The sequence below is a fragment of the Equus przewalskii genome, chromosome 8, assembly GCF_037783145.1.
Source record: "Equus przewalskii isolate Varuska chromosome 8, EquPr2, whole genome shotgun sequence".
Classification (NCBI taxonomy): Eukaryota; Metazoa; Chordata; class Mammalia; order Perissodactyla; family Equidae; genus Equus; species Equus przewalskii.
Window position 1 is genome coordinate 5,072,465 of NC_091838.1, and position 11,224 is coordinate 5,083,688.

The 11,224-nt window shown below is 36.7% G+C and overlaps 1 long non-coding RNA gene across 1 annotated transcript in view; it reads left to right on the forward strand.

Annotated features, from left to right (window-relative positions):
- LOC139084998 (uncharacterized) overlaps positions 1-6,573 on the forward strand; it is a 664,841-nt gene extending 658,268 nt beyond the window's left edge. Inside the window, exon 4 of the long non-coding RNA XR_011542936.1 lies at positions 6,452-6,573. This is a non-coding gene — a long non-coding RNA (uncharacterized lncRNA). The remainder of the gene's footprint in view (positions 1-6,451) is intronic.
- The last annotated feature ends 4,651 nt before the right edge of the window (positions 6,574-11,224 follow it).

Below are 11,224 nucleotides of genomic sequence, written 5' to 3' on the forward strand. Positions count from 1 at the left end.
AAATAGCACATAGAGATGAAGCATAAAATGAACCTTAAGATGTAAAATTAAAATGTGAAATTTCTTTCAAGAGAGAAGTAGCATTTGCAAGCAAGCAGGACTGTTTGCTTTGTGTGGCAGCAGACTTGAGTCCTTGATTAAAAACATGTGTCTAAGAAACTGATCTCCTTAGGAGCACTTAATTTCCTTAATTCTAACTCTCTATAAGATAAAGTAACTCAGGGTCCCCTTGCATGGAGACAAAGAGAAAGAAACTTGTTGCTGCACTCTCTCTCCCCTTCAGTGGAAGTCAAAGTCTAATATAGAACTTTCCCCACGATGGTCAGGACACGGCTGATTGTATTGGTTACTAGTCAAAATCAGATAAATCTGTGGCATTATATTGTCATCTGGGCATAGATAATTCATAGGTGGATTCTAGCCAGTGGCTATGGATAACAAGAAAGGATCCACTCCTAGAAGCATTCAAGAGCCCACTCAATTATTTGGGTTAGGCCAAGGAGCCTACGATTACCTGCAGGGATCTGGAGAGCAGAGAAGCTAGATACATAACCACTAAGCAATAGTGCCAATGACCACAGGTGAAGAGAAAAAGAGAAAGTGATGTTTGTGTTGTATAAGAAAATCTGGGACACTTTTGGGAACATCTGGTAAAGAAGAATGGCAGGAAAATAACTTCAGGTCTCATGCACTGAGAAGTTGGCACACTAGACGGGATTGCTACAGGTCCTGAGAGGGGCTGGGGCCGCAGCAGGCGGCTTCCACGACCAGATGGAAAGGACTGAAAACTCTACTGTGTGTACACGCATGTATGCACGCACATGCACACACGTGTGCACACCCACACACAATCTTTTCTATAGGATTTTAAAATTATCTCTGTTAGGAAGCATCTGTAATAAAATTGCATGAATTAACCAATTGATGTTTTATTTAGGGCATTACCCTTCCCTTAGGACAATCTTTTTCCTATCTAATGATTTCAAATGTCTCTGTCACTTCCCAAACACTTGGCTCCATCCAAAGCCAGCTAAATTTTCCTTGAGTCAACCTTGTGCTGTTCTTTATCTAAAGAGCTAATACATGAAAGAGCATTTTCCAGTTTAGTTGAAAAAAAAAATTTGGTGCTAATGAACAGACGTCTTTCAGTCCCTGGGCATCGTTAATAGCAGCTTGGAAGAAGAGCAACCTAAAGAATTTCAGCACTACATGAGACACGTAGGCACGACCAGAGGGGGTGACAAAGACAAACTTCGACGGGAAGACTCATGTGTTCCCAGGAGTCCAGATGTTGCCATGTCAATACTTCAGCCTATCGGATGACAGGATATGAACAGATAGTGAAAGGAGAAATTCACATGCAGACTCAGAAAATGTTCGATAATAACCCCTTTCCTGTTTCCCTGGGGAGCCTAAAGCAACTTTTCCTGCTTGGGGATTCTTATATCAAATGGTGCTCATGGCGGATGCTTTTCCACTCGACCTATTCAAAGTGCATTTCTTGGAGTGTGGCTTTTGCTCATACTTAATGCCATTACATTGTGCCTTAAAAATCTAACAATTTAAGAATTAATGCTGCCAAATTAGGAGACTTGAGTCTTACGCTGTTTCTTCGACTAACTATTTGAATTCATAAAATTCACTTAACCTCTCTGGATTTTCTCATCTATAAATCCATGATCCTTGGACTTTTGGAAATAACGGTCTACTCAAAACAATTTTAATACAGAATACAAGCATATATGTCCAACTTTTATTTTATTATTAAAGACATTAAAACCAACCAATATCTGGTATGATTAATTTAGGCTCCTGCTTACCTCTTAATGTGTCATACCCATCCCAGGAGGTAAAATCAAAATCCAAGTGTGAAATTAATAAAACAAATTTCAACTAAGTTGGAGTGGGGAAGGCCTGTAGGGGGAGCTCTGATGCCCTATCATTTGTGGTCAGTTACTCCAAACAAGAAGAGACTAAGCTTGCATCTTTGACAAAAAGGTATTTACTACTTTACTACTCAGTGGGAGGAAAGAAGATTTCTCTCCCCACTTGGCAACAGCACAGCCAAGAAGAGACTGTAGCAACTCCGCCAATGAGAAGCCTTTATACTTTGGACTCCCGGTTTTTTCCTCCAATGGATTCTTTGTTTATTACAGCCCCACCCAACTCTCCCTTTTTCTCTATAAATGCCAATCCCTTCCTTTGTTTCTCTGGATTTGCCTGTGGGGTCAGCTATAGCCTGCTTATCTCCAATTGCAATTCTTTTGGTTATTCCCAAATAAATTCATTTTGCAAGTGAAACAACTGGCCAATTTACTTTTTAAGTTGACAGAAGTTAATCACAAAGCAAGTCAGCTTTATGGGCTGCTCTCAAGTCGGAACTTGTAGGATGCCTCTAAATTTTTACTCATCTCCTAAGCAGTAGCATAGAATTACCATGTAAGACCTCTATCTCCCTTTATTTTGTTCTTGTACTGGAGAAAATAGAGATCTGACAGGGGAAGGGGAGAGAATCTACCATGTTAAATAAAAGCATTCTTTGACATTTTACACTTGTTCTTCATGTACACGTAGGGTAAAATGATCTGAGACAAAGGAAATTATTAGGAATTTAATTAGAATTTTTGAAATACAAAGCCAAGTCATATTCATATTTTATTATGATTTTACTTTTGCCAGCATTTTTGTTTTCTAGAATATGAAAATTATAAATTAATTCAACAAGTATTACGTGTAGTATTTACTGTGAATCAGGCACAGTTGCAGACCAGAAAATGTACCACGGTAAAAAGTTGTGTGGCTGGGGTTTTGAAATAAAGATAGTCCTATTTTTTTACATTATGCTTCTTAGTAAATGGTTGAAGTATTCTGGATGTATTCAACTGTAACATTTTTCTATTATACCCATGTATTTAGGACATGTTAAATAAATCAAAGTTGTTTTAAAAATGGCTCTTTAGTCAATAAAACTTCTAAACTTATAAGAAAATTTAACATTAATGTTAGTTTCTTCAGCTACCATGCATAATAAATGCTCCCATTGCCTCACTTCATATATGATTCTATCAAAGTTGGTTGTTTACATTGACATTGCTATCCAGATTGCAAGCACTAGGAGGTGTGGAGAAATTGATGCCTTCATGAGTTTATATCCAATTTCTCTACTGTTTATAGTTACATAGTAGGTATGCACATAATTTTTTATTGGACTAATGGTTTTCTTTAGATCAATATTTTTCTTCTTCTTTTTCTCCCCAAAGCCCCCCAGCACATGGTTGTATACTCTAGTTGTAGGTCCTTCTGGTTGTGTTATGTGGGACGCCACCTCAACGTGGCCTGATGAGCGGTGCCATGTCCGGGCCCAGGATCCAAACCAGTGAAACCCTGGGCCACTGAAGCAGAGTGTGCAAACTTAACCATTTGGCCATGGGGCCAGCAGCTGAACAAATGGCTTTTTAACGTTGATCTGTAAAGTTTCAAAGCTTTTTGATCTTTCAGTAATTTCTTCATGTTACCTTTCTTTCTCTCTCTCTGCTGTATTATCTATTCAGACATGTGCCATACCTCATGCTTCAAAACACAGTTTGCTTTGGTCTATTCATCCTATCTCTTTTAAGGACAATTTTAAAGCACAAGTAATTTAATGCAGAAGTTCAAAATATTTTGAGTGGTAATCCCTCCCTAGGTGTTCTATACAGATTTTTGAAAAAACATCTATAAAATGGTTATAAACACATATTCTTGATAAACCAGCAGGGAGAATATGTATATATTTTTGAATTGTAATGCAGTAAGAAGTAGAATGGACAGGTTTCATAGTATTCTTCAAAATGTTTCATGGGCATGTTGCCAAAATACTTAAGCAAATGGCTTTTTGTATCCTTTTCTACTGAGTCAATATTAGTAATTTTCATAAAAGCATCTCACAGAGTCAAGAGAGTCATGAAAGCATTTTTGCCATGAACAGAATGAGCTTATGTGGAATACTGATTCTTCATGTGAAACACAGCTGGAGTGTTTCCCCGGTGATTCCAAATCTGGCATACAAAGTAGTCTCGCTATTCCTCATACCTACTCAATCAGAATAAGATTGATTAATAGGTACCTTAAAAAGATGCTATTCAAAGGCTAGGTCCACGCCACACCAAGGGAGATGGACAGAGTGGTATGAGCCATCTTCTAAAATACCCTGCTGAGGATGAATCCAAGCTGCCTTTCTTTCCTGATGCTTTACTGGGTAAAATAATCCACTTCGAAAGAGCCAGGTCACTGTTTGTTTCCCTTGGTCCCATTGCAGCTGACTGTAGAGAGCAGCATTCTCTGAGATGGGATTAGGCATCTGTTGCAAACAGATGGGCTACCCCAAGTAACACATAACAGGTAATAGTAAAGCAGGATGGATATTCCCCAATTCTCAGGGTTGATTTAGTTGGATGCTCCTCCTATGAATATGTTGCTTAATTTTGTGGGTGTTTACTGAATTTCGGAGAATTGTCATGCTTCCTAGGACAGTGTAATGGTTCTTAATGATTTGAGGTATGTTAGACTTTCTTGATTTCTGGTTCATATTTTGTCTTCAGGGTTTCCTTCCTATTTGCCTATATTATAATCATTGACTGACTCCCATCTTATAGTTTTGTTTTCATGAGCTGCTTGCCTCTTTCTTCAGATTTTCAAAGCTTATTTTTCCTTTAGACTTACAGTTAATATGGAAGTGAGGCATTCCTACACTATGTTTTCTGGAATTTTCAGGGCCTAATTTGCATATTTATATAATTGCTTCTCTTTATAATTAAAATACTAACATCACATTTTCCATTGAAAACTACTAAATGCATTGCCAAATTGTATTTATAAATATCCCCACTAAACATATATAGTTATATTTTATATATATAGTTATATATTTAGTGGGGATGTTTATACATAAAAATATTTATATTTAGTGGGTATATTTATATGATATATATAAAATATACATATTTAAAATATATACTTATATATGAATATATAAATATATATTTATATTTAAAATATATACGTATATATGAATATATAAATATATATTTATATTCAAAATATATATATTTAGTGGGCATGTTTACTAAATATATGTGGTATATTTATACATATATGGTATATATATTTAGGGAGTTTTAGAGGTAAAAGTTCAAAGTGGCTTTGCAAATGTATAAGTTAGAGAGTTCACTCTTTAGTTCTGTGTTAACAAATGCAGAACTGAGTTTGGTATAAAAGCAGAAATATATGAGTGGCCTTCTTTATATTATCTACAAAAGCACTTCCTAAAGATTTTAAAGTGTATGAGGTTGGCAGAAAAAACAGATATGCACTTTTCCCTGACTGTCAAAATTTTGGGTCATCTATTACCACTGATAAAATAAGCATCATGACTAGCAATGAACTATCCCAATTCCTTCCGCATTCTCCTGTTTCATTTTTTACTGAATATTTACCACCGTTTAAAGTTATGTGACGATAAAATTTCAGTGTGGGAAGGAAAAGAACATAGATATTAGGCAACATTTTCTGTGGCGGCCAAATTCTAAATCCCCAGTCACAACTCACTCTTGCAGGTAGAAGAAAAGTCACAATCATGTTGCCTCATGACAAATTGTCATTTCATAAGAAACAGAAGGTATTATTTTGAATCCACAATTCCATAGACATTTCATGTATTGACCTTAGAAAATCACATATATTTTGTCATTTCCATGACATTGTAGAAACAAATCTGCATCCAGTTGAATATATTTAGACTTGTGAATTTTGTTTCTTGAGAAATGGGAAAAGAAAATGGTTGTGACGTGTGTAGCTACAGAGAATCCTAGCCACTAGACCACCAGAGAACTTTTAGTGACAAAGAAGCATTTACATTTTATTGACCTTTAACGTGCAACATTTTGGACTATGCTGACTAAGATACAAGTCCTAAGTGATTAGAGTACTGAATTTATTTCATAATGAGTTTATGGTATCAAAAGAAAGTCTATATTTTTAAATTTAATATATTAATAATTTTTTGAGATAGCGTAATTGATTTTAACTGCCATTGTTTTGAAGTAAACAAAAGTATCTTTTTGGAGCACAGGGATCAAAGGTAAAGAGACAGTTTCTCCAAATTTAAACCCTTAAAGAATAGACAACACTATAGCATTTATTATATGCCAGACACTATTCTATGTAATTTTATGTACGTAACTAATCTTTTTTCTTCCCAACAGTCCTATGCGATAGGCAGTGATGTTATTATCCCCTTTTATAGATGAGGAAATGAGGCAAAAGAGAGGCATTCAGTGACTCGCCCAAGCACAGCAGTTAAGTGGCAAGCCCAAGGTGTAAATAAGGCAGCTTGGATCCAGAATCTGCTCTGTGTTACTATATCATCTATTCCTAATGTCCTCTGTAATGACATGCTTTCTTTTCTTTCTAGGTAATTTTTGAAAGATACTGTTGTGGGTTGAATTGAATCCCCCAAAAAGATATGTCAAAATCCTAACCTCGGAATATGACCTTATTTGAAAGAAGGGTTGCTGCAGATGTAATTGATTAATACGAGGTCCAACTGGAGTAGGGTGAACCCTTAATTCAACGACTGGTGCCCTTACAAGAAGAGAGGAGACACAGACACAAAAACACAAAGGAAGAAAACAGTCGTGTGACGATGGAGGCAGAAATTGGAGTGATGCATCTAGAAGCCAAGGAACACTGAAGACTACTGGAAAATACCAGAATCTAGAAGGAAAGACTCTCTCCCACAAGATTCAGGAGGAGTGTGGCCCTGCCAAACCTTGATTTTGGACTCGTAACCTCCAGAAATGGGAGAAAATAACTTTCTGTTGTTTTAAGCTACTCAGTTTGTGGTACTCTGTTATGGCAGCCACAATAAACTAATGTATACACTAACTACATCAGTACACAAAAAATGGGGAGAAAAGTGTGACAAAGAGATGGGCATGTGTAACCTTCAGAAAGATGGACCTTAAATATGGGCAAAGCTCTTGGTAGAAACTTTGAGGCTTTCTAGGAACCTTTGCTTTTTGCTTTTGTATTACTAGGGTTTAAGACACATTCAGTTTTGAGGATAAACTTATAGCTTCTGGATATTCCTTGCTGACCATTCAGGCATCTAATTCACCCCCACATATGTACCTAACTTAAACTAGAAATACTAAGAATAGAAATAGCACATCTTCTCTTTGATTAATACCTACACCGAATGCCTAGCAGAGGGCTCTCCCCAGCCAGGACTTCATTGTAGATATGGCACTGTTACTGGTGCTGCTGTTGTGATGGTTCAAGCTTATTCTGGAAAATGTTTCTAAGTTTCTCCCAGCAGAAAAGATGTATTACTTATTTATTGTTTTAATAATAAGATGCAAGCAAATCTGGGTGGACTTTAACATGGAAAGAGACATTATCTGGCCAGGATTGTTATGAAAGAGAATCATCCTAGAGGTCCTCCTTTTGGGCCGAGATGGACTCTATGCCCTTGCTAATGTAACTTTCTACTTTATAGCATATGATTCAGTATTTTTCTTCTAAGGTATGGAATAAGGCAAGCCCTCTCACTGCATTGACTATTGCTGTCCTAGCAAAAGCAACAAGGAAAAAAAATTGTTCAGAGAAATTAAGAGAGAACCTAAATAAATGTGCAGATATATGATGATCATGGATTGAAGACTCAATATTGTTGTCTATTTTCTCCCAAAATGATTCAACACAATCTCATTCAAAACTCAGCAAGCTTCTTTGTAGACATGAACAAATTGATTTATGAAAAAGAAGAAGAATCTCACACTCTAACTTACTTAAAAGGCAAAAATTAATTTATCATGCACCATGAACCTGAATAAAGCTATTATAGAGCTTCTATGAGATAACATAACCAAACACGCCTGTGACCTTGAGGTAGATTGCTTAACCTCACAAAAGCACTAATAATTAAAGAAGAAAGGTTGAAAATGGAGATCATCAAAATTAAAATAATCCGTTGATGTCAGTTTGGCAAATGAATAGGCTAGCTGATGAATAAGATAAAATGTTTGCATTGCATATTTGACTGAGGATTCAGATTCCGAATACGTAAAGAACTTCTTCATATCAGCAATAAAAAGGGGAAAAAAAAGAATTAGGATAGAACTTCACCAGATTTTGCCTGATTCACCCCTCTGCCAGTGGCCTGAGAACTCAGGCTAATGACATGGGCCTCCTGAATATGGGCCAGCATGGCGTAGGGTGGCCAATGGGGGACTGTGATACAGAGTGACAGAACAGCTGGGTGACTGGCAGCTAGCTGTTGGTCTGGCTGAGGCACTCAGCCTCAGTCCCACTGTGCCCCTAGATTTCGCCTGACTGCTGTGACAGAAGCACTCAGGGGCAGTGCGCCATGGGGCTGTGGGTGTGTCTGGCCATAGGCTCCAAGCTTTGTGAAGGAGAATGGTGTGCTATGTTTGCACTGCTCTCCCATCAGCACCTTTAAGTTTGTTACACTGCTCATGGATGACCTGGGACACTTTTCATGGTGAAGTTCCTCCATGCCTAGTAGTCTTTCCAGTATGGGAGCCACCATCGTGACCTAACACACAGATATGATCAAAACCCGACTGACGGAGCAGAAACTGCTGGAAACAACTTACAGGGAGATTTTCCAAATTTTTGAACTGTTTTCCAACAGGAAGAGTTCCTGGAACTTGATCAAGGGTCATCACTCACTATTTTAGATGCTCTTCCATTCTTCACTGGGTCTCTTATAGTTTTCCTGGAGAAAATTGGGAATAGACCATGGGATTAGGTCTTTCACCTCCAGAACTTTCTCAGTGGCTGCCACGCTGCTAGAGGGGCCCAGACCGTCCCCTTTCCCTTTGATACAGTGTGAAGAGAAAGATGAAGACTCTGAGTCTCTGTCTTTCTCTCTGGGGTGGAGTTAGATGTTCATGAGAGGAGTGGATCTCCGTTATCAGGAGCACCACCTGTGCCTTCCACAGATAGTGAAAGACCAAGGGGTGCTCAGGGTTCTGGAATGGATTGAACACCAACTTCCTGAAGATAGTTCCATACTTTAGTTTATGTTGTGTTTAGCACCTTTAGAGTTCTGGAAGAGAATCTGTCTTGGTCAAAATTGTTACATTGTGTCTCCTGTGAGCTATAAATTAACCCCAAGTGTAGATCAGAGTTTTCGACTACAAGAATTACAAGAAATAAAGAAGTCCTTAAAAACTGGAAAACCAGTCTAAAATTCTGACTCTTAGTAGAACTAGAAGTCCATTGATTAAAGATGTGTTAGAATCAACGATAAATGTAACTTTACAGTTGTACTCGTCTACAGAAGATAAGAGGGTGGGTGCTCTTGTCTGTTGCTATTGGAAATCAGAAAATTCGACCTTCTCTGATTTCCAGTCTATTTTCCCCGCAAACACTGGCAGTATGAGAAGGCTTCATAGCACTACCATCTCGTGATGGTATTCTGACAGATTTTATAACAAATGCACAGTAATAATTAAACTTATAATGTACCTTATGGATAGAAACAGACATCAGTGAAAGAACTTTTCCTGATACCCGAAAGCAGCATTTGGTTGAGGCAGAAGTATCTGATGGCATCCCACATTTCACCACATGCACACAGTGACAGTAGATGCAAAGCTTGCACTAACAAAAGTGGGCCTCATTTCACACAACCTGACCGAAGATTTCCTCAAATAACTCTTCTTTAGCTTATGCTGTTGACTTCTGAGTGTACATATTAGAGTATAAATTAGGCTCGATTAGAAACTAAGTGAAAAATTTAATACTAAACTTTTAGAGCCATCTTTTATCCAGATTTGAAGTACCCCAGACTTAGAAATGGCACTGAGGGAAGCAGCATTTACCATGCGTGGTTCATGATGCCCCCAAGACTGTCTGCTGATTGATTTGCACTTATCACTTATGTACAATCCAAATGGCCTGATTTCTCTTCATTTTTTAACTTGTTTTGCATGTTACACTGAAAATACATTATTTAGATAACTTACATTATTCTCACAATATGTCCTAGTAGCCTAGAAATATTCAACTGGAACTTTTGACACATAAACCAAAAAAGAAGGGGAAAAAAAAGGTAATTGACCAAAACATTACAGACTCATTACTGGTTCTAGCTTTGTAATCAAATTTTAGGATTTTTCCACCTTTTAACTCTAAATAGTTTATACACTCTACCTTTCAAATGCTGCTTAAGTACTTTAAAAAGTATCAAATTATCAATTTGTCCAATCTCTTAAAATATGTCTGTATGCACATTTGTTTAAAATTTTTCTTATGTTGAAATATCTTTTCCTATTAAATATATTTTCCAAAGGTTTAAAAAATTTCACACATTCCTGAAAGTTGATACATAAATGGCCAAGAAGCAAATGAAAATGTGTTCTATAACAGTAGTTCAATAACCGTGAAATGAAAAATAAAAGTAGAATGATATACCATTTCACAAACTCCAGAATGGTTAAAATAAAAAATCCTGACATTACCAAATGCTGGCAAGGATATGAAGCCACTTGAATATTTACATTATGCTGATGAGAAAATAAAATCATAAAACCATCTTGGAGAACTTTTTAGTGATTTCTTAAAATATTAAACATTTATCTGGCCAATGAGTCAAGAATTTCATTTAGAATATCTTCCCAAGAGATAAAACATATGCCAACAAGAATGCTTATGGTAGCCTTATTCATAATAATACAAAAAGAAAAAATACCCCTCAATAGGATATTGGATAAATACCTATCTTGGTATATGTGTATAATAATAATATGAAAGAATGAACTGCAGATGTCTGGCAGCAACATGTACTAATCTCAAAATTATTTTATTGAGTGAAAGAAGTCAGAAAATAATGTATCCTATCCAATTCCATTTTTGAATTCTAAGAACAACAACAACAACAAAATTTATCCACGTAGCAGAAATCATAAAGCGAGTGGCTCTTAGGTTAGAAGTGGGTGAGAATTTCCTGAGATGAGGTACAACGGACATTTCTAGGTGATGGAAATCATCTATATCTTTTATTAAGTGGTAGTTACATGGTTTGATCGAATTGTCAAAGCTCATTAAGTCGAATACCTAAGATCTGTGCATTTTATCATGTACAAGTTATCATTCAGTTTTTAAAAAGTCAGATAGCAGAGTAAACACCTTTCCTATGTTTTTATTTTAATGTTAT